This window comes from Rhinoderma darwinii, chromosome 5, assembly GCF_050947455.1.
Source record: "Rhinoderma darwinii isolate aRhiDar2 chromosome 5, aRhiDar2.hap1, whole genome shotgun sequence".
In the NCBI taxonomy this organism is placed as follows: domain Eukaryota; kingdom Metazoa; phylum Chordata; class Amphibia; order Anura; family Rhinodermatidae; genus Rhinoderma; species Rhinoderma darwinii.
This window is the reverse complement of record NC_134691.1, coordinates 145123367-145144782: the sequence shown is the minus strand read 5'-3', so window position 1 is coordinate 145144782 and position 21416 is coordinate 145123367. Positions and strand designations below refer to the sequence as shown.

At 38.4% G+C, this 21416-nt stretch overlaps 1 protein-coding gene across 2 annotated transcripts in view; it reads right to left on the bottom strand.

Annotated features, from left to right (window-relative positions):
- The window catches only part of ATXN1 (ataxin 1), a 324169-nt gene that overhangs the window by 203316 nt on the left and 99437 nt on the right, over positions 1-21416 (bottom strand). For both annotated transcript variants that reach the window (XM_075826607.1, XM_075826608.1), the window contains exon 2: positions 18777-18872. The gene's annotated coding sequence lies outside the window, so the exon portion shown is untranslated. The remainder of the gene's footprint in view (positions 1-18776; positions 18873-21416) is intronic.

Here is a 21416-nt window from a genome sequence, read left to right as displayed (position 1 = left end):
CGGTCCGGGCTCCTGGGCCATGCACGAACCGTGGAAACCACGGTCGTGTGCATGGCCCCATAAAAATGAATGGGGCTGCAATTATCCCGTGGATTTTCGGGGGAATTGTGGCTGCAAAAGCACGTTCGTGTGCATGAGGCCTAAATGTAGGCAGCTGCCAGTCCATGAAGAAGCAGGAGACTGAGCTCCGTGATTCAGAGATCCTTACAGAGCAGTCTTATGGAAACAGCATGTCCTGTGTGGTGTGTACAGAATCTGTGTGTTATCTACTCTCTGAACAGTCACATCTTACACACAGACTTCTGTAAAATCTGACTGTTCAGTGAGCAAATTCCCCAGACATTTGTACACGCAGATCACTACCTGCATAGATTTACTGTGCTGTAAGGACTTTCTGTGCTCTTGTCCTCCTATGAACAGCAGCATCAATTCTTAAGCACTGACCTGAGAAGATTAATCAACTTTAACACCTGCCTCTCCACATCTCTGATGTCCGGTGGGTTCAGGAGAGGATGAGGGCACTATAGCTGCCAATATATTTTATCACTGTGGCTGGCATTGTATTGGGGGAATGTGGCTGGCAATGTGATGGGGTGCTGTATCTGTACCATATCACCTAAATATTATCCATAGGAAATCCACAGTAGAAAAAAAAACCTTTTTATCCTCTTTTATGCTTCAAATTATGGGTGCGTTTTATAGTCCAAAGAATATGGTACTTCTATTACCTGCATTACTCTCCTTTAACAGGTTGTTGCAACTCCTGGTGCGATCCTCTGCGCCACCAGCAGAATACATGTCACAATTATGTCTCCTGTATTCTGTCAATAGAAAGAGTCAGCACCTCACAACAGCCCTTCTCCTCCTGTAATCTACTGAGTATGCCTATCTATCTATCTCATATCATTCTATCTATCTATCTACCTATCTGTAACGGCTGCCGCGCCGTTCCCTGCCTTCCCCACGGCCTCTGCTCCGGTTCCGGCGCCCTCCATTCCCTCATGCTCATCCCGAGCTCCACTTACCAGGTCCGGACGCTCTGCTGTCCCTGGGCAGCGTCAGGTAAGTGCATCCCTTACCTCCCTCCGCGGCAGTCATCCTCGATGTGCGGCTGCAGCCATTAGAGAGCGCGCCCTGACTCGTCCCTTCTTAAAGGGCCAGCGTGCGCCTTAATTCAAAGACTTCCTATTTAAGGATCCTCCTTCCTCTGATCCATGCTTGTTCAACCAAGTTTCCCGTGAGTTTTCCTGTACCCTGGTTCTCTGTTTCCTTGCCTTTTCCTTTGTCTGGATTTCCCATTGTGACCCCTGCCTGAACTTGTCTATCCTTGCCTGCCGCCTGCCTTGACCCATTGCTATCCATACCCGTAACGACGTCTGCTGCCTGTCCTGACTTCTGGCCTAATCATCCGACCGCCTCTAAACCCGCTGTGCCAAGCGTTGCCCTGGGTTCCAAACACCACCTCCCGGATGACACAGAGGATCCACAAACAAACCGGTGAGAACCGTTATACTATCTATCTATCTATCTATCCATCTATCCATCTATCCATCTATCCATCTATCCATCTATCCATCTATCCATCTATCCATCTATCTATCCATCTATCTCATATCATTCTATCTATCTCATATCTCCTAAACATGCAGCTGAAAGCTGTAGCTAAAGGAATTGTCCAGTTTGTGTGAGCTGACGCCCAGGAGTAAATCTGCAGTGTGTCCCGCTACAGTTTCATCTCCTGGGGAAGCGTTCTCTACCGATACAGTCACCTTCATTTAGTACCACAGTTACCATTTGTCTGCTGGTGTTAAAGATATAGGTGTTCAAAATCATCACAAATCAAGAATTCAAAAAATAATCACCCAAAACATCTTAAATATAATCAACAGGATAGTCACAGGAGTACTATCCAAGCCGTACTTTTATCTGCATATGCACATGTATGTCTGATTCCAGAACGGAAGCCTTGAAAAAAAATCTAAAATCTGATAGGCTGTAGTTGGGCAACAACTTTGTTTTCAGGATCTCATGTTTCAACCGAATCTCAGAGATAAAAATGTCATTGTTTCCCATAGCAACAATTGCTCTAGGCATAGGTGTAGCTTTAGGCTCCAGGGCCTCAGTGCAAAGGCTATAATTGTGCCTATGACTACAGAGGCACCCTACAGGTCATATCCATTACCGTGTATAGGATCTATATACACTGTAAAGGGGCCTAGTCCTAATTGCCACCTATGCAGTCCCTATAACTACGCCACTTTCACTGGGGATATAAAATGCAGACTCAAATTCTTTGCTATGAAATTCATGGAGGCTTTCTCATGATAGCGGAGGCTCGATATCGGATTTTTCTACATTAGACCTACTGTTTTGTTTTTTTACTCTGCTGGATATGTGTTTGCACTATAAGACTTGGCTTTGTTTAAATAAGGGTCTTAGCTTTCTTGTACCAAGGAGCATTATTTTCACCTTACTATGAAGCATTTTAAGTTAAAGTAATGCTTATTATTTTTTAATAATTCCATCTTTTTTCCACCTCCAGAATGATCTCCCTGCTGGGCTATACAAAACTAAAAAGGACTTCATTCTCTTTACAACATAGGAAAATTAAAGGAGTATAACAAAAATAAAAGTGATTATGTTTCTACAACCGTTCTTTGGAGTACTTATTCTTATCTTTTATTTTTACTCAGTATGAGAATGGAAACCATTCACTTTAAGTTCACACAGAAGCACATTGTTTCACCTTATCCTAACAGGATTCCCTGTTGTCGGACACTTTTCTATTGGTCTTCCAAAGATTACAAATTTACCTGAATAGCTAACTCACTTAGTTTCCTGAATATAAGAACCTAAGTAGGTTTCTTGTATTGTGTGTTCATGGCGTTTCAGGTAATTTTTCAGAATAAGCTGTCATATAATTGTACATGAGGAATAACTCTTATTTCTCGGGATTATATGCCTCATTTCCTGCATTTTGTTTTTTAATTAGTTCTCCCCTCTGCAGGCTCCATCTCCGGGGGTATGTTCACACAACCTATTTTCGGCCGTTTTTCGGGCCGTAAACGGCCGAAAAACAGCCAAAAAATCGGAAGCAGAACGCCTCCAAACATCTGCCCATTGATTTCAATAGGAAAACAGCGTTCTGTTCAGACAGAGCGTTTTTCGCTGCGTTTTTTTTACGCGTAAAAAAACGGCCGCGAAAAAGAAATGCAGGTCACTTCTTGGGACGTTTTTGGAGCCGTTTTTCATTGACTATCGAAAAAAGCTCCAAAAACTTCCGTAAAAAACACAGCGAAAAACGCAGCGAAAATCGCTAGTGGCTTAAAAAAACGTCTGAAAATCAGGAGCGGTTTTCCCTTGAAAACAGCTCCGTATTTTGAGATGTTTTTGCTCACTGCATGTGAACATACCCTAATTCTCAATTTTCTCTGAGCTAGTGGGCTATACTGCTATCATGTCTTCTATACACTTCACACAGAGAAGAGGAGAATCCTGCTCTCCTATCTTTATCTAATATATATATATATATATATATATATATATATGCTGCAGCATGGAGGACATCATACAGCAGTAATTAGCAGTGTAGCTGTAAATCCAGCACTGGGGTGAGATAAAATACTTACTAAAAGTAGCAGTGTATCTTTGTATCTCTGTGCCTCTGTCTCTCTTCAGTCGCTCTGTCGTCCTCCATAGACTTCTATGGGCAACATGTAACCTGATTCCTAAGTGAGCTGATAATCCGTCCTATTTGTCAAGACAGATTTCAGAAAGAAGATATATTACAAAGTTTTTTTTATATTCGCTTGTACTATTGATTATTTTTTTTTTAAGTTTGTTGAAACAACAGTGACCATTTAAAAGGGGTTCTGTACTTGTTTGTTTTTTCACTCTCTCTTGATCCCTTAAGTGCAAATATTGTTTGGTCTGTGGTTGCGATGGTAACATCAATTGAGTAATTCTGCATGGACTACAGAGCGGCTCTCCATTCTGGTACATAGTGTGTGGGATCTCCGTCTATGGTCATCCCTTATGTCCTAAAAGTGTTAACCCTTTTAAAGTATCTATAATGCAAAATGGTATTGCTAGTTATAAATTTCTTTAATTCAAGCTGTAAAGTGATTGGTTGTTTTCTACCCATATCACTACGATAGTTTTTATCAACAAAAAGGTTGTGGTAATTACATAAAATTTATTTTTGTATCCATATATCTGAATGGACAAAGGCTGTGATTGACATGTATATACCTATTTTTTTTTTTTTTTTTACCTAGGCCTTGGTTATGGTAAAATGCAGATAGAAATTTAGACAGTCGCCTTTGGGTTAAAATGTGGTAAGATGTCATTAGATGACAAGTCATGTTTTAAAACGAATATATGCACGGTCAATTGTTTTACCAAGTGCAGAGTTATGGCCCCCACTTCTTGTGGTAAAATCAGCCGAATTAGAGGCCCCATATTTTATGTTCACCTTGAGCTAGATATTTTGTTCAGCAAGGTCTATAATAACACCGGCTGTACAAGTCTGCATAGAAATAATTGTCCTCTATAGCATAATTCACCACAGAAAAATGTTCTTGGTGGATATAATAGATCCTATTACCCTGGAATTCCTGAGCATTTACGACAGACATGTCTGATGTGAGACATTGAGGTCCTGACAGTTGCAGAGACTAGTAATCCTATATCCACTTTTGTTGAATAATTTAAAGAGCTATTATATTTTCAGACATTTCTCTGTGAAAAGATAGTCAGAACTATGCGTCTCAGATGTCTAAGATAGGGAATAGAAATAGATTTTACAGATTTCTGGGAAATCAAGCAAATAAACTTCTAAAGTCTCAAAATATGAAACAATATGTATTTATCTCACATAATGTAGACAAAGATTCAAATAAAACAGCCTGGAATTCAGGCCTAACTCTACCTAAAACCTGGAGTTAACCCAATCTTCTACTTCCCTCGATCAAATTTATAGGGGTTCAGGTACGTGAGACATGGGTTAACTGACATTGAAGAGATGTCTTTGTTCCTGTGAAATTGGGAAAAGAACACTGACCACTTTATTAACGGAATAGAGGTTCCAGTCCATGTTTAATTCGTTATTCTGCAGAGTCACTATTTTGTTAGGGAAAGAATGGTATCTGTTACCCCTTTGGAAAGGGGATAAGATACGCAGATCTCCAGTGTGAGAATGGCATAGAAAGGCACCTTAGGTCTCAGCTTTCTGGCCTTAAAGAAGTATAACATAAAAGGAGTGGGAGGTTGGTGTTAACTGCAGTACAACATGACTTTATGATATCTTCATTTTATGTTTTTGATAGAAAAAAGATCCAAGCACATCCAGCAAAAGTGTAGTATACACTTTCGTGCCATAACCGCCATAATTATCTCACAACACACAAAGTTCCTAGAAATTCATAATAGGCATAATTATATCTAGAGCAGCTGTCACATGGGGCCACTGGTTCTGAGAATTCTGAGAATAAAGTATTTTTGTAAGGGAGCTTATTACTCTCTAGGGACCATGTATCAAGTATTGAGAAAATTGAAAAACATTTTCTCCCATAGAGAATGGAAAACTTCACTACATACATATTACGTCAGTTAAATACAGGTGTAACATAGCTGCACTTTAGAGTTTGCATTGTGGCTGCAACACCTGGGTTCTACAAAACCGTACTTAGATCACCCAATTGTAAACCTTATAGAAAACCTACAATATCCCTTGTAAATTCAATATAACAATATGTAAAGAAAATATATCCAAGTGGATCATATATACGAAATATCTTTATTACACATAATATAACACAGCAGACAGAATACAGTTATAAAACATCTAATAAAAACACAGACAGTATCAATTTCAGGTTCCAGCGTACATAAAATGTATCATTCATCTACTTATCCATCAATATATGGTGAAAAGATTATGTATATATAAAGCTCTTACAAGAAATAATAGCAGTAAACAACTTGATAAGTAAATAAAAATTACCAACATGATATCACCCACTTGGGCCAGAGTATGTCTAAGAACACTAATATATCCAGATTACCCAACGCATGCCATAATTGACTCCTGCACCACACTTTCCAGCATCCCAACTCGCATTTCAAACACCTACTTTGTCAGGTACTACTGAGACAGTGCCTGCACAGAGTAAAAAAAAAAAACAGGAAATTGCATATACAAATATAAAATTAATATCTAATCGGTCACATGCACCCAGAGGCAGTATTCATCTCTGGTAAACTTTGTTGATTAACCCTTTCCCTGCCATAGACGTATCTCATACGTCCTGGCAGAAAGGCACTTCAGTACCCAAGGATGTATCTGATATATCCTTGCTACTAGTGGCTCTAACTCAGGCTGGATCGTAGCTAGAGCTGGAATCTTGTTTCAAAGACGTTTAGGTCGTAGTTCTAGTTGCGATCTAGTCGGAGCTAGAGCAGGTTGAAGTGTGAGCTGCAGATACTTACAACTCTCAATTCAACCCGTTCAGAAGACTGTAGCTCAAGCTGGGATCGCAGTTAGAGTCTTGATCCTGGTCTTCTTTAAAGCACTTACCTGAGATAGGGCAGGTTGAATTGGGAGAAGCATCTATTTGTAGCTCTGACTTAAGCCAATGTGGAGGAGTAGACGGAGGGCAGGGGGGTTACAGGCAGCATGCTAGGAGAGGAGGAGAAGCTATCATCCTCCTCCTGTCCCTGTATGACTGTAGACGCCAGGGGGAGGGGTAACATGAACTTTTGTTCATGTTATCACACCCCCCGACCCTTATCAATCAGAGAGCACACTTGTACTCTTATTGTCACATACATGGAGATCTTTTTTTTCTTCTGAAAATGAGTGCAAGATGAGCAGCAGCTTATCTAATCACCCCCTGTCCTAATTAGACTGTTCATTGATTAATATTCAGGAGGAAAAGATCAGCACTCCTTGTGGAATGTTCAAATAAATCTCCTTTATTTGGAATAGCCAGTGGAAAAACTGAGCAACAAAAAGTTGACAGATCTTGAGAGCTAGAAACACATCAGAGGGGATGGAGGCTTTATGTAATCTGTCCACTTTTGGAGATTTATTTGTACATTCCACAAGGAGTGCTGATCTTTTCCTCCTGAATATTGTTCCTGTGGCGTGGAGATCGCTGTCTACTTCATGCACCTGGGAGGGTGAGCTGACATTCCTACTTTTATTTACTACTGTTTATTGATTCCATGGCTCGGACATGTAACAGCATCCAGATTGTGGCGTAAAATAAGTTGAACCGAGCACTTGCACCACCCACCAACATCAATACAGTTTGCATATTTTACACTGTCCCTATCCTATTTTTAGCGTAAAATCCACTAACCGCTTCTCTAGCGAAACCTGTTACACATCGCAGTCATAGAGATAACGGTTATCACTAGAGCGGAATATCGAATACATTTTTGACGGATCGAAACAATTTTATTTTCATCCTCTGATGGTCGCCAATAATAATCATTTCCGACTAGTTCCACTAAAAAAGAATAAGCATTAGTCAAAGCATTAGATTAAGTTTAGGGATTTACGATAATTGATTAGGGTTAGGCCGTGTTCACACATTGTGGTCAATTTGTGTTTTGAATATATGTAAATAACTCATTAAGTGTGGGCTAAATGAAATACAATGTATAGGTGTGCCCTGTGGGCAAAAATAATAATAAACCCAAAAAAATATCCACAGGACAAAAAAACTGTCCATTTCATCAGAAAAAAAGCTTTATTGTATAACAGATACAATCAAAGACAAATGTAAAAATACTTAAAAGGAGAAAGATAACCCACATAAATGGCGGTGACAGGTAAGTACATAGTCCATTGCAGGAATGGTAAATGAACATAAAACATGTGGCACAGGACCATATAATGAATAGTAGATTACTGGCTGCATATAAAGAGCTGACAAGAGGTAAATAGAAACCATAAGTCCAGCTATAATGTGGAAGTTTGTGGTATATATGAAATATACACACCTTGATCTAATTTTTCTTCTTGTATAATGAGTTTTATGTGCAGATGTATGTAAACCCCTTCAGGACTGAGCCTGTTTTGGCCTTCAGGACGAAGCCGATTTTTCAAATCTGACATGTGTCACTTTATGTGGTAATAACTTCAGAATGCTTTCACATATCAAAGTGATTCTGAGATTGTTTTCTCGTGACATATTGTACTTTATGTTACTGAAAAAATTTGGTCGATAAATTCAATATTTATTTGTAAAAAACACCAAGATTTGAAGAAAATTTGCAAAAATGTGCATTTTTCTACATTTTAATGTATCTGCTTGTAAAACAGATAGTAATACCACACAAAATAGTTACTAGTTAACATCTCCCATATGTCTACTTTATGTTTGCATCGTTTTTTGAAAATTCTTTTATTTTTCTAGGACGTTACAAGGCTTAGAACTTTAGCAGCAATTTCTCATATTTTCAAGAAAATTTCAAAAGGCTATGTTTTCAGGGACCAGTTCAGTTCTGAAGTGGTTTTGAGGGCCTTGTATATAAGAAAGTCCCCATAAATTACCCCATCTTGAAAACTGCACCCCTCAAAGTATTCAAAACAGCATTCAGAAAGTGTTTTAACCCTTTAGGCATTTCACAGGAATTAAAGCAATGTAGAGGTCAAATTTACAAATTTCATTATTTCTTGCCAGAATTCATTTGTAATACATTTTTTCCTGTACCACAGAAGGTTTTACCCGAGAAATGCAACTCCATATTTATTGCCCAGATTCTGCAGTTTTTAGCAATATCCCACCTGTGGCACTAGTGTGCTAATAGACTGAAGCACAGGCCTCAGTAGCAAAGGAGCACCTACAGGATTTTGGGGCCTCCTTTTTTTAGAATATATTTTAGGCACCATGTCATGTTTGAAGAGGTCTTGTGGGGCCAAAACAGTAAAGACCCCAAAAGTACATCAAGGAATTTATCTAGGGGTATAGTTAGCATTTTGAATCCACAGTTTTTTTGCTAAACTTATTTGAATTAGTATGTGAAGATGAAAATCTACTTTTTTTCTGAAAACAACGCAGAAATTGTTAGTTTTTACGAGGAATAAAGGAGAAAAAACACCCCAACATATCTAGAACAATTTCTCCCGACTATAGCAATACCCCATATGTGGTAATAAACTGCTGTTTGTACCCACAGCAGGGCTCAGAAGAGAAGGAGCACCATTTGGCTTTTGGATTTGATTTTGCTGGAATAGTTTTCAGTGCCGTGTCGCGTTTGCAATGCACTGGAAGGACCAAAATAGTGGAAACTCCCAAAAGTGACCCCATTTTGGAAACTACACCCCTCAATGAATTTTTCTAGGGGTAAAGTTAGCATTTTGACCCCACTGTTGTTTTGCTGAATTTATTGGAATTAGTCTGTAAAGGTAAAAATTTACTTTTCTTCTGAAAAAAAGGTAGCCATTTTTAATTTTTACAAAGTATAAAGGAGAAAAAGTACCCCAATATTTGTAAAACAATTTCTCCCGATTATGGAAATATGCCATATGTGGGAATAAACTGTTGTTTGGACCCACAGCGGGGCTTAGAAGGGAAAGAGTGCTATTTGGCTTTTGGAGCTCAAATTTAGCTGGAATAGTTTTCGGGTGCCATGTCGCATTTGCAAAGCCCCTGAGAGGCCAAAACAGTGGAAACCCCCAAAAGTGACCCCATTTGGGAAACTACACCACTTAAGGAATCTATCTAGGGGTATAGTGAGCATTTAGACCCCACATGTCTTTTGCAGAATTTATTAGAATTAGGCCGTAAAAATGAATATCAACATTATTTCCACTAAAATGTTGAATTTTTTCAATTTCACAAAGGATAAAGTAGGAAAAAGCCACCCAACATTTGTAAAGCAATTTCTTCCGAGTACGACAATACCCCACATGTGGTCATAAATGTTTTCATTAGAAAGTAATTAACCCTTTCCGGACTCAACCATTTTTTTTCTTTCTTTTTCGTTTTTCCCTCCCCGCTTTCCAAGAGCCATAACTTTTTATTTTTTCGTCAACAGAGTGGTGTGAGGGCTCATTTTTTTGCAGGACGAGTTGTAATTTTTATTGGTACATACAACTTTTTTAGCACGTTATCTTACATTTTTTGGTAGAACCAAGGTGACCAAAATAATAGCAATTTTGCAGTTTTACATTCTTTCTTTTTCACGGCGTTCACCGTGCGAGGTAAATAATGGTATATTGTAATAGTTCTGACTTTTACGGACGCAGCGATACCAATTTTTTCCCTAATAAGAACTATTTCATTTGTTTTTACACATTTTATTAGTCCCCCTAGGAGACTTGAACCAGCAATCAGTAGATCGCTGGTACAATACACTATATACACACACAATACAGTATATTGTAATTTTTACAGGCTCCTGTAAAAGCGCGACCGCTGTTCCTGTACGTTAGTCCTGGGTGTCAGATCTAATACACAACTGACACCCACAGCATATGGCGCGGGCTCAGCGCGTGAGCCATCTCCATACATCACCTTCCACACCATGCTATGTCGTGGTCCGTGAAGGGGTTAATGCGCAGCGGATGGTGCAGAGTGAAAATTAAAATTTTCCATTTATATGCCATTTTAGTGCACAATATGTTGTGACCAGTTTGTGCCACTGAAGAAAAATACAACATAAAATATTAACTGGGTTCTCCCGTGTATGGCGATGCCAGATCTGTGGGCGTAAACTGCTGTTTGGTCATGCTGCAGGGCTGAGAAGAGAGGGAGCGCCATATGGCTTTTGGAGCGCAGATTTTGATTGGTAGTTTTTCTGTTTGGGGTTTTGCTGGTATTTCAGTTTATAATGTGGGGGCATATGTAAGCTGTGCGGAGTACATCAGGGGTATAATAAGAGTGTATAATAATGCGGTAAATAAATAATAATTCGCAGATATGTGGCCAGTGTCGCACTGATAAATGGTGCCCAATCTTATCCGCTTTTGGAACACTCTGCACATTTTGCATCGCCATATTCTGAGAGCCACAACTTCTTTATTTTTCTCCTCTGGAGCTGTGTGAGGGCTTATTTGTTGCGGGACAATCCGCAGTTTTTATTGGTACCATTTTGGGGTATATGCGATTTTTTTGATCAGTTTTTATTCAATTTTTTGGCAAGCAAGGTAGCCAAGAATCATCAATTCTGACAATGTTTTTTATTCTACAATATGATTACGGCGATACCATATGTATAGTTTTTTTTTTTATGTTTTGCAGCGTTTGCGCAATAAAATCACTTATTTATAAAATAATTTATTTTTAGTGTCACCATTTTCTGAGAGCCATAACTTTTTTATTTTTTTGTCACAAAAGCTGTGTAAGGGCTTGTTTTTTGCAGGACGGGTTGTAGTTTTTATTGGTACAATTTTGGGGTACATGCGACTTTTTGATCACTTTTTATTGTATATCTTGGGAGGAGCGGTGACCAAAAAATAGTGATTCTAGCGTTGTTTTTTTACTTATTTTATTTGCGGCGTTCACTGTGCAGGAAAAATAATATTATAGTTTTATATTTTGGGTCGTTACGAATGCGGTGATACCAAATATGTGTACTTTTTTTTAACGTGTTCATTTTTTTCCTATAATAAAACACTTATTATAGGAAAAAAAAGCATTTTTTGTTTATGTAACTTATAACTTTTATTTTTACACTTCTTTTTAAAACATTTTTGTTATCTTTTTTTTTACTTTTTTTACTTGTCCCACTAGGGGACACTTAGACTTGCAACTCTGATCACTGCTGGAATATATTACACTACCTACGTAGTGTAATGTGTTCTAACTGTCATTGTGACGTGACAGTCACTCTGACAGGAAGCCTATGAGAACCAGCCTCCGGCTGGTCCTCATAGGCTTCCGTACATGGCAGCCCGGAGGCCATTGTCTGGCCTCCGGTTGTCGTGACAAGGATCGCCAGTGGGGGCTGCCGATCTGCTCTAAATCTCTTCAATGCGGCGATCGCAATCGACCGCCGCATCAAAGGGGTTAATTGCCGATTTCAGCGGCGACGGGACGCTGATCGGCAACGGGGAGAGCAGGGCAGACACCCTGCACATTTAATCGCTGCTGCGGTGTAGCGCCGCGCGGCGGTTAACTGTTAAAGCGCGGACGTAACTGCACGCCCAGGTGCGCGAAGTTACTGCTCACCTGGGCATTCATGTACGCCGAGGTGCGGGAAGGGGTTAAGATGCATTTTAAAAAAAATCCTGTTTATCACAAAGCTACGTGAAGGTGGACATGGCTACCAACAACATGTCAAGACAACCACTCACTGTTTAAAGTATGCAATCTAAGTATAGTACTGGCGGTTGCTACTTTTTTTAAATTTACATTTTAATATCAGATTTTTGGTCTTTTAAATTCTGGTGATTTTATGAAGGAACATGCATTCAGACTATATCTATGAACTCTGCACATACTGAAATTTTATTTTAAATTTTCTGCTTAGGTCACAATTTTAGCCACAGATATCAATTTTTATGCATTTTTAAATGAAAAACTGTACTTTGGCACAAAATTGAATGACAGTGACTATGTGTATAAAGTGCTGAGGGGAATTTGCCAGGTCTCTACTTTCAAGGAAATATATGGGTATGGGGCTTTATTTAGTATGAGTTTTAATTTTGTCATTTTGGCTTTATTTGTACATGTCAAAAGTATGAAAATTGTCCTGGCTACCATAGGTGCAAAAATGTCCAAAACCTCCTGGCAACGGAAGGGTTAAACTGTGTGAGTGCTTCAACAACTACTAGAGGAGAATGTTTTTACAGACAAATATCTCTTACTTTATACAATTGCTCTTTTTCTACTTCCTTTTTTATCTCTCTATCTATCTATCTCATATCTATCTATCTCATATCTATCTATCTCATATCTATCTATCTATCTCATATCTATCTCATATCTATCTATCTCATATCTATCTATCTATCTCATATCTATCTCATATCTATCTATCTATCTCATATCTATCTATCTATCTCATATCTATCTATCTATCTCATATCTATCTATCTATCTATCTCATATCTATCTATCTCATATCTATCTATCTATCTCATATCTATCTATCTATCTATCTCATATCTATCTATCTATCTCTCTCATATCTATCTATCTCTCTCATATCTATCTATCTCTCTCATATCTATCTATCTCTCTCATATCTATCTCATATCTATCTATCTATCTCATATCTATCTATCTATCTCATATCTATCTATCTATCTATCTATCTCATATCTATCTATCTATCTCATATCTATCTATCTATCTCATATCTATCTATCTATCTCATATCTATCTATCTATCTATCTATCTATCTATCTATCTATCTATCTATCTATCTATCTATCTATCTCATATCTATCTATCTATCTATCTATCTATCTCTCATATCTATCTATCTCATATCTATCTCATATCTATCTATCTCTCATATCTATCTATCTCTCATATCTATCTATCTCTCATATCTATCTATCTCATATCTATCTATCTCATATCTATCTATCTCATATCTATCTATCTCATATCTATCTATCTCATATCTATCTATCTCATATCTATCTATCTCATATCTATCTATCTCATATCTATCTATCTCATATCTATCTCATATCTATCTATCTATCTGTCATTGAATGAAAATAAAATTGAGCAGACTCCCATTTGTTTCATGCTCTTTTTTGATGCTGATGTTTATTTTTCTACTGGATTCAGCAAGAATAATGGAATTCTGAGTTGTCTTCACATTTGATTCAGAATACATTTTTCTTCCATGTCTCACGCAGTTAAACTGATACGTGCTGTTCTTTTTCATGATATTAGGGAAATAAATCTTTCTATTGCAACTATGTGCAGAATATCTAAAATATGTTTTAACAATCTGTTTGTTCTTTTTTTTTACAATGTTTTAAATCAAGCAGCATGAAGTTACAGAACAGAAATATCAGTATAATTGGAAATTCAATCTCCCTCCAAAATCATGACAGGTCTACTACATACTGTATATACTTTTGTTAGTTGAATTACCAATCCACCAGCAGATTTTCACACCGGAAGCTATGTCATCTAGGCTATGATTGATAGATATGGGCAATAAAAAAATTCTCCACTGAACAAGTTTTCATAAGTATTTTCCTAAATGTCTTCTAAAACGGATCGAGCAGCAGATAATGCGAAAAATATATTTGTATTAGTTATCTTAACGTGTTTGAGTCAAATGCAATATCCAGATGCAGAGCAAAAAAACAGTGTGTAGCCAGCTTAGGTTACGTTAACACCACAATTTTAGGCATGTGTGCTGGAAAATTATCAATAATTAGCCCTCAATGGCTATCTTTAAGAATATATTTGGATGGTACATGTCGGCATACCTTTGACTTAACTGTATTGAAAAACACAATAAACTATACATTTCCGAACTACTGTATGCAAAAAAAAGTATAGTAAGTAGTAAAGTATATAAGTGGTATATTTTGTTTTAATGGGAGTCCATCGCAGATGTATGCAACTTGTTTAGGTAAACTGTTGCATACTTCTAGAGCATATGTTTTGTAGACATTTTCAACAAGTAGTTCCACCTCTACTCTAGTAATATATTACAAATTTTTTTAGAAGGCTTGCTTGAAAAGAAATGTAGCAAGACTATGCCATATATTATTTCTACATAAAGAGGGAAATAAAAGGAATAGGGGGTGCTTACCTAAAATGATGTGCATATAACCCTAGGGTGACTGCTGTGTCTGACGTCTCTGGCCCACACATTCAATGAAGATCTGGGCCACTTGTCAACCAGGATGGAAGAAAAAAAGATGGGCAGTATGCAAAGTATTTAGGGGAACAGAAAATCTGTCACAGGAAATTTGGTCTGAATAAGGGGGTGGTCTTCTCAAATAGGTGGTCTTATGTAAAGGTTTCATTTAGTGCAAACAAAAATGATAGCGTCGCCTTTAGCAATCAATTTGATTTCTGCTTTCTCAGACCTAGTTGAAAAAATAAAAGCTGAATTCTGATTTGTTGCAACACCTTCAGTTTTTGTCTGCACTAGATTTTATACATAAAGACATACTTACTAACTGCCCTTTTACACCGGCCCATTATCGGGCAAATGAGCGTTCACAGAATGCTCGTTGCCGATAATTGCCCTGTGTAAACAGGGCAACGATCAGCCGATGAACGAGCAAACACTCGTTTGATTGTATAGTTTTAAATACTGAAAATATTGCTGGCAGTACATCTGAAGATAGAAATGTACGGGGACGAGCGATCGGAGTAAGGAGCACTCGTCCCCATACTAGTTCCTTGTGAAAGTAACAAACGAGCCCCAATCAACGAGCTGTCTCGTTGATCGGCGCTCGTTTACACGGCCCAAGTTGGGCTGTGTAAAGACCACCCTAAGGATCCTTTTAAACCGGGCCATTTTGGCTGGTACAACGAGACTGCTCATTGATCGGCGCTGGTTTGCTCCTTTCACAAGGAGCTAGAATGAGGATGAGTGCTTGTTACTACGATCGCTCGTCCCCATACATTTCTATCATGTCAGCAGCACGTCTAAGTTTACACAGGGAGATGTGCTGCCAACAACGATAATATTTTCGGCATTTAAAACGATACAGTCAGCCGACGAACGAGCATTTGCTTGTTTATCGGTTGATCATTGTCCTGTTTACAAAGGGCAATTATCGGGAATGAGCATTCTATGAACGCTCATTGGCTAGTAATTGGCCGGTGTAAAAGGGCCCTAACTCTTGAATCCCAAATTCTGAGACATTTGTAAATTCCACTCATGTACCACCCTGGAATGCCCTAAAACTGCCATAAACTCCCTTTTAAAGCAAATTGACATAAAACTACACCGATTTTGAGGTTTGGTTAAAGGGACAGTCCCCAAAAATATTCAGGTATACAAGAAGCCTATTGAGCCTATACAAGAAGCCTATAGAAATGTGAGCCCCACGTAAATGTTCTCCTTATTTTCTCTTCTAAGATGCATTCTGATTTTTGACTAGGAAAGGATAATGAACAACACCTTAAACACAGTGGTGTAAACCAACACTAAATGTTTGAAGCTTTATAAGCTGCCTTTGAGACAGCATAATTTTTCTGTATATTTGTATATATACTGTAGAATAAAAACCGTGCCAGTTCCAAAGAGAGACATCCCCAAGTGCTCACACTTGTTTAATTTCTTGCTTTCCATGTCTCAGAACAACATACCATTATATCACTTGGGTTTTAACGTGTAATAGGCGTTATGCAAAACAAAAACTTGTAAAGACAAGTTTTTTTAGCCATAGTTGAGAATGCTTAGACATGATGAAATTAAATTTCTGCTTTTATGAACAGAGTACAAAAAAAAACAACTTGTATTTATGAATAAGTTGTTAAAAAGCATTTCTAGTGGAGTCACCAATAATCGACTTCCCAATAGTTCTGTATAACATTCAGGACTTGCTAGACAAGAGCTCTCCAGGAACAGTGAGAGTACTACAAAAGCTTTTCTCTGACAAGATGGTATTTTCAATAGAGGGAAGCAATGGCAAGAATGCAGTTTTCTGGTAGGTGATTACTTATGTCTGTTACATGATTTACTGTTATTGTAATGATTGTGACATATTTGCAACATATTGAAAGTGCTCCCTCAAGTTACAATATTAATTCATTCTGGGACGACTATTGTAATTTGAGATTATGACTATGAAAAACTTGTGATTGGTTCCGAAGCCAACTAAACGTCAACCTAAAATAAGAAAAAATTAGCACTAAAGAAAAATACAGATACCTAATACAGATGAAAGTCCTTACATATAATAGTCAAAGAGAGCTTCTGAAAGTTGGTGAATCACTTTCTATGTTGAGGACAGGAGTCCGGTACAGTACAAAGTGTACAGTAATAATAAAATTGAGCCACCTCACCGGATGTCCCTAGGAGCAGCTCATCCTGGCACAGGTGAGGAGCAGTTCATCCTGGCACAGGTGAGGAGCAGCTCATCCTGGCACAGGTGGAGAGCAGTAAAATAAAAGTAGCTCTGTAATGTACCGCAGAGAGACCCCACTAGATAGTCAATCAGTGCATGGACAGTTATACAGCGTTATACAGTTATACTGCTCTACTGACATATTTTCTCTACACACAGTCATATTACGTTTCAGTACAAAATATGCCTACAGCTCGATGGGACAGAGATTTTATACAGTTTATTGCACCAAATACAGGATGAACTATCACTTTAAAATATAGAAAGAGAAGGTGTTCCAAATTCTCCCCCCTGATGTTCCCTAGTCTGTGTTGTTGTCCCTGTGTGTGTATCCGTTTTGTCCACCTCTGTGCTGTATGGCTTGTCCGTGTATTGTTGAATCTCGTTTCTTCTCCCCTTTCTGTATATGTGCAACATACAATGGTGGGAGTGGAGAGTCAGCGCACACAGAAAGGGGATTCCTTTCCACTGATTTAAGGCATCTTCACTGCCTAACAACCGTTCTCGCGTCCACCAGCACTGTAAGGCAAGAGAAAGGGACGTAGAGGAGCCAGCCTAAGAGGGGATGGAGGGCAGGAGAAATAGTGAGGGGGCACCATTTGCTGGATGGGGAGGCTGAGGAAAGAGAGAGGCAGGAAAAGAGACCTGCTAAGGATATACCTCTGAAGAGCAATGGCATGCAGAAGAGTAGTCGACTACTGCCTGCTGGTTGAAGACTAGCCAGTTGCCATAACTCTGAGACTGGGTACTAGTAAGAAATCTCCCCACCTATAAAGAATCTAAGCATCCTCATCTTGTTGCTGCAGGAGGTGCTCTGGAGGAACAAAGTGGAGCCGAAGAGTTGTAGTGTGTACCAGATGCCATACAATGTATGGGGTGATTGTCATGGTTATAGCCCTGAAAAGATAAAGCAACTTACGGACATGGTCAGTATAATTGCGTGTATTCTGCCGAACCATGACATCCACACTGACCGTCATTTGTAAAGCATGTCAGAAAGAGTTCGAAACAGTGGACAGAAGTTAGCTGCGAACATAGGGGTAAATTATGTTGATTTTAACTCTTGAATATTCAATGTAGTTGGTGGACCATTGGAACAAAAATTGGGGACATAAAAGCAGCGCAATGACAGCAGGGGTTAGAGATATCTTACGGGAAAGAGATTTTCTATCATTGTTTGGTAGACCAGAGATATGTGCGACTTCGCAGAAAAGCTTGAGTTTGTTGGGTAGAGAGGTTTGAGGTTGAGTTACCACAAGCAGTATATTGTCGGTGAAAAGACAGAGTTTATGTTCTATGATTGCCACCTCAATCCTCTTCCCAATAGCATTTGCCCGAACCAACATCACAAGAAGTTCTATATAAAGAATAAACAAGATTGAGAAAAGGGATAATCCCTGCATGGTGACGCGGTTGATGTAGATTCGTTGGGACATGATGAATAAAGTACTGAAACCCACGAAAGAAAGTTCTGTAGTAATCCCCTAGTTCATATAGTCCCATGAGAAAGGCTGTACATAATCTTTAGAAAGTAATTATATTTTGGTTATTAGATTAAAATGTTAATATGCTGTCAATGTCTAGAATTATTTTCTGTTTACTTATGAGCTAAATTACATTTATATAAAAAAAAATACTGACTTTTTGAATCCATACAGGTATGGCTTTTAGTATGCGGTAAAAATAATGTGTTTTGACTATGACAACTGATGTTAATACAAATCTTTATGGTAGTAAAATGTGTTATTTCCTTACCGGAATATTTACTCTTATCGCCAGCATTCCTGATGTGCACATCATTATCTTCTCTGGCTATTCCTGCAACATTGTTCCACTTTCTTGACCTTTTAACTGAAAACACAAAAATTATTATTATTACTATTATTATTACAGTATTATTTAACACCTTGCTAATTTTACGGGTATATTCCAAAATTAAGTTACAATATTATATTCAAGGACCTGGCATTTTAAATTACAATAATAAATTTAATGGAAAAAAGCATTAAAAAACAAAGACAGACAGATTATCTGTCATGCAGTGTAGAAGTGTGGTCATTCATTGACATTGTAAGATGTGCTGTGGGTACCAGTAGTCATCCCCTAATAAAAAACCTAGGAGATATTGACAGTGCACCCTCAATGCTCCCAAACAAACTTGGATGCTTTTGAGAAAATAGAGCACCTAAAAAATATTTATTAGGGAGTCTAAACAACTGTATAATGCATGACTGCAATGTGAAACTCGTTTTTAGGGTAAGTTCACGCTTAGCGTAAATACTGCAATTTTTCGGAACAGATTACGTTGCGAAAAATCTGCAGCATAATACAGTAGCAGCAAAGTGGATGATATCTCATCTACACGCTGCGTAAAGAATGAGCGGAAAAAAACACTCAGAAATTGACCTGCGGTGCGTTTTTTTTATTCCGCAGCATGTCAACTGTATTTGCATAATCGCTGCTTTTTTGTTGCGGGTTTTCCCCATTGAATTCAATGGGGAGGTAAAACCCGCAACAAAGAGCACATGATGTGTTTTTTTGTGGCGGAAAAGCTGCGATTCCACCGCAAAAAAAAACTCAGAAAAAAAAATTAAAAAAATGTTATACTTACCCAGAATTTTGTGCTTCTTCATCCAGGCCAGCCTCCTGGGATGATGTTTCATCCTATGTGACCGCTGCAGCCAATCACAGGCTGCACCGGTCACATGGGATAAAATGTCATCACAGGAGGCCGGGCTGCAGGAAGTCAGAGGGTAAGTATGTGTAATATTTTTTTTTTTACGTGCAGCTTTCCACAGCGGACATTCCTGCCGAAAAACTGCACCACAATTTGGTGCGGTTTTTTATCCGGAATTTCCTGCGGCGACCAGGGCAATACGCTTTTACACAGCTGAAAAATGCGAGATATGGAAACACTCCAGTTTTCGACAGATGGGCTAAAAGATGATGACTTAATAAAATGGGCTTGAATGATTTTTTTTTTATTATTGACTGTATTAGTTTGAACATTGCCATTTGTACCGTTCTGGGTGAGAAATAAATCAGCACTTAAAGGGTTTTATCCATAATTGATATTTATAAATATCCTGTGGATAGGTGATAAATATCTGATCAGTGGGGGTCCTTGTGGTCGGACTCCCACTATCAGATATTTGACCTGTGGACAGGTGATAAATATTGATTACGGGAAACCCCCTTTAAGGACTTCATAGTTATACAATTTCCTAATCTGGACAACAATACAATTAAGTTCCATCCATTAAAATCTTAGGGTATGTTGACACAGCTTATTTTCAACCGTGAACGCCCCGAAAAACGGCTAAAAAGACGAAGGCTGAACGCCTCCCAACATCTGCCCATTGATTTCAATGGGAAAAACGGCACTTCGAATTGATTCATAAAAAAAAGGAGCTGAAAATCAGAGGCTGTTTTCCCTTGAAAACAGCTCCGTATTTTACGTCTGTTTTTCGTTTTCCTTGTGAACAATACTATTAGACACAATTTAAATTCCTGAATTTTACAATAAAATATATTGATTTTTAATCAGAATGCATAGACAGTCAAATGTTTAAATGACTCAAAGGGCAATCTGCAATAGTAATAATTCATATGATTTTTTTTACGCAAACCATATCAATTTTAGGCTATGTTCACACAGAGTTTTTTGACAAGTGTTTTGACGCGGAAACCGCACCGCAATACTCGTCAAAAACCGGCTGAAAATGCCTCCCATTGATTTCAATGGGAGACGGAGGCGTCTTTTTCCCGCGAGCGGTAAAACCGTCTCGCAGGAGAAAGAAGGGACATGCCCTATCTTTGAGTGTTTACGCTTCTGACCTTCCATTGACATCAATGGGAGGCAGAGAAAGCGTATTTCGCTGCGTTTTATGCCCGTGGCGCTCATTGGCACGGGTGAAAAACGCCACGACAAACGCAGCAAAAATCGGCGTGCAGGCAGAGGAAAATCTGCCTCAAACTTCTAAACTGAATTTTGAGGCAGAATTTCTGCTGGCAAAAAAACTCAGTGTGAACCCAGCCTTAAAAAGGTATTTTTTATTAATTGTTCATCAACCATAAAAGAGTTAAATATTTACACACATTCAAAATCTCTCACACACATTATTTACACCTTTCTAGGACTTGGTAGGACAATCTTGTGCCCTCAGAACAGCCTCAGTTCTTGGTTTGGACCAATATCATCAGAATTTGGTTTTTGCCTTCAACAATACTTAAAAAGAGGTCTGATGTATGAAAAGAAAATATTTCCATCACCATTACACCATCATCGCCTCTTTAATAAAAAAGCAGAATTTACCCATAAACTCATGCAGGAGAAGTCGAGATTCGTCCAGTGATGTGACATTTCTTCAACTGTGAATTTCAGGAACTCCCTTC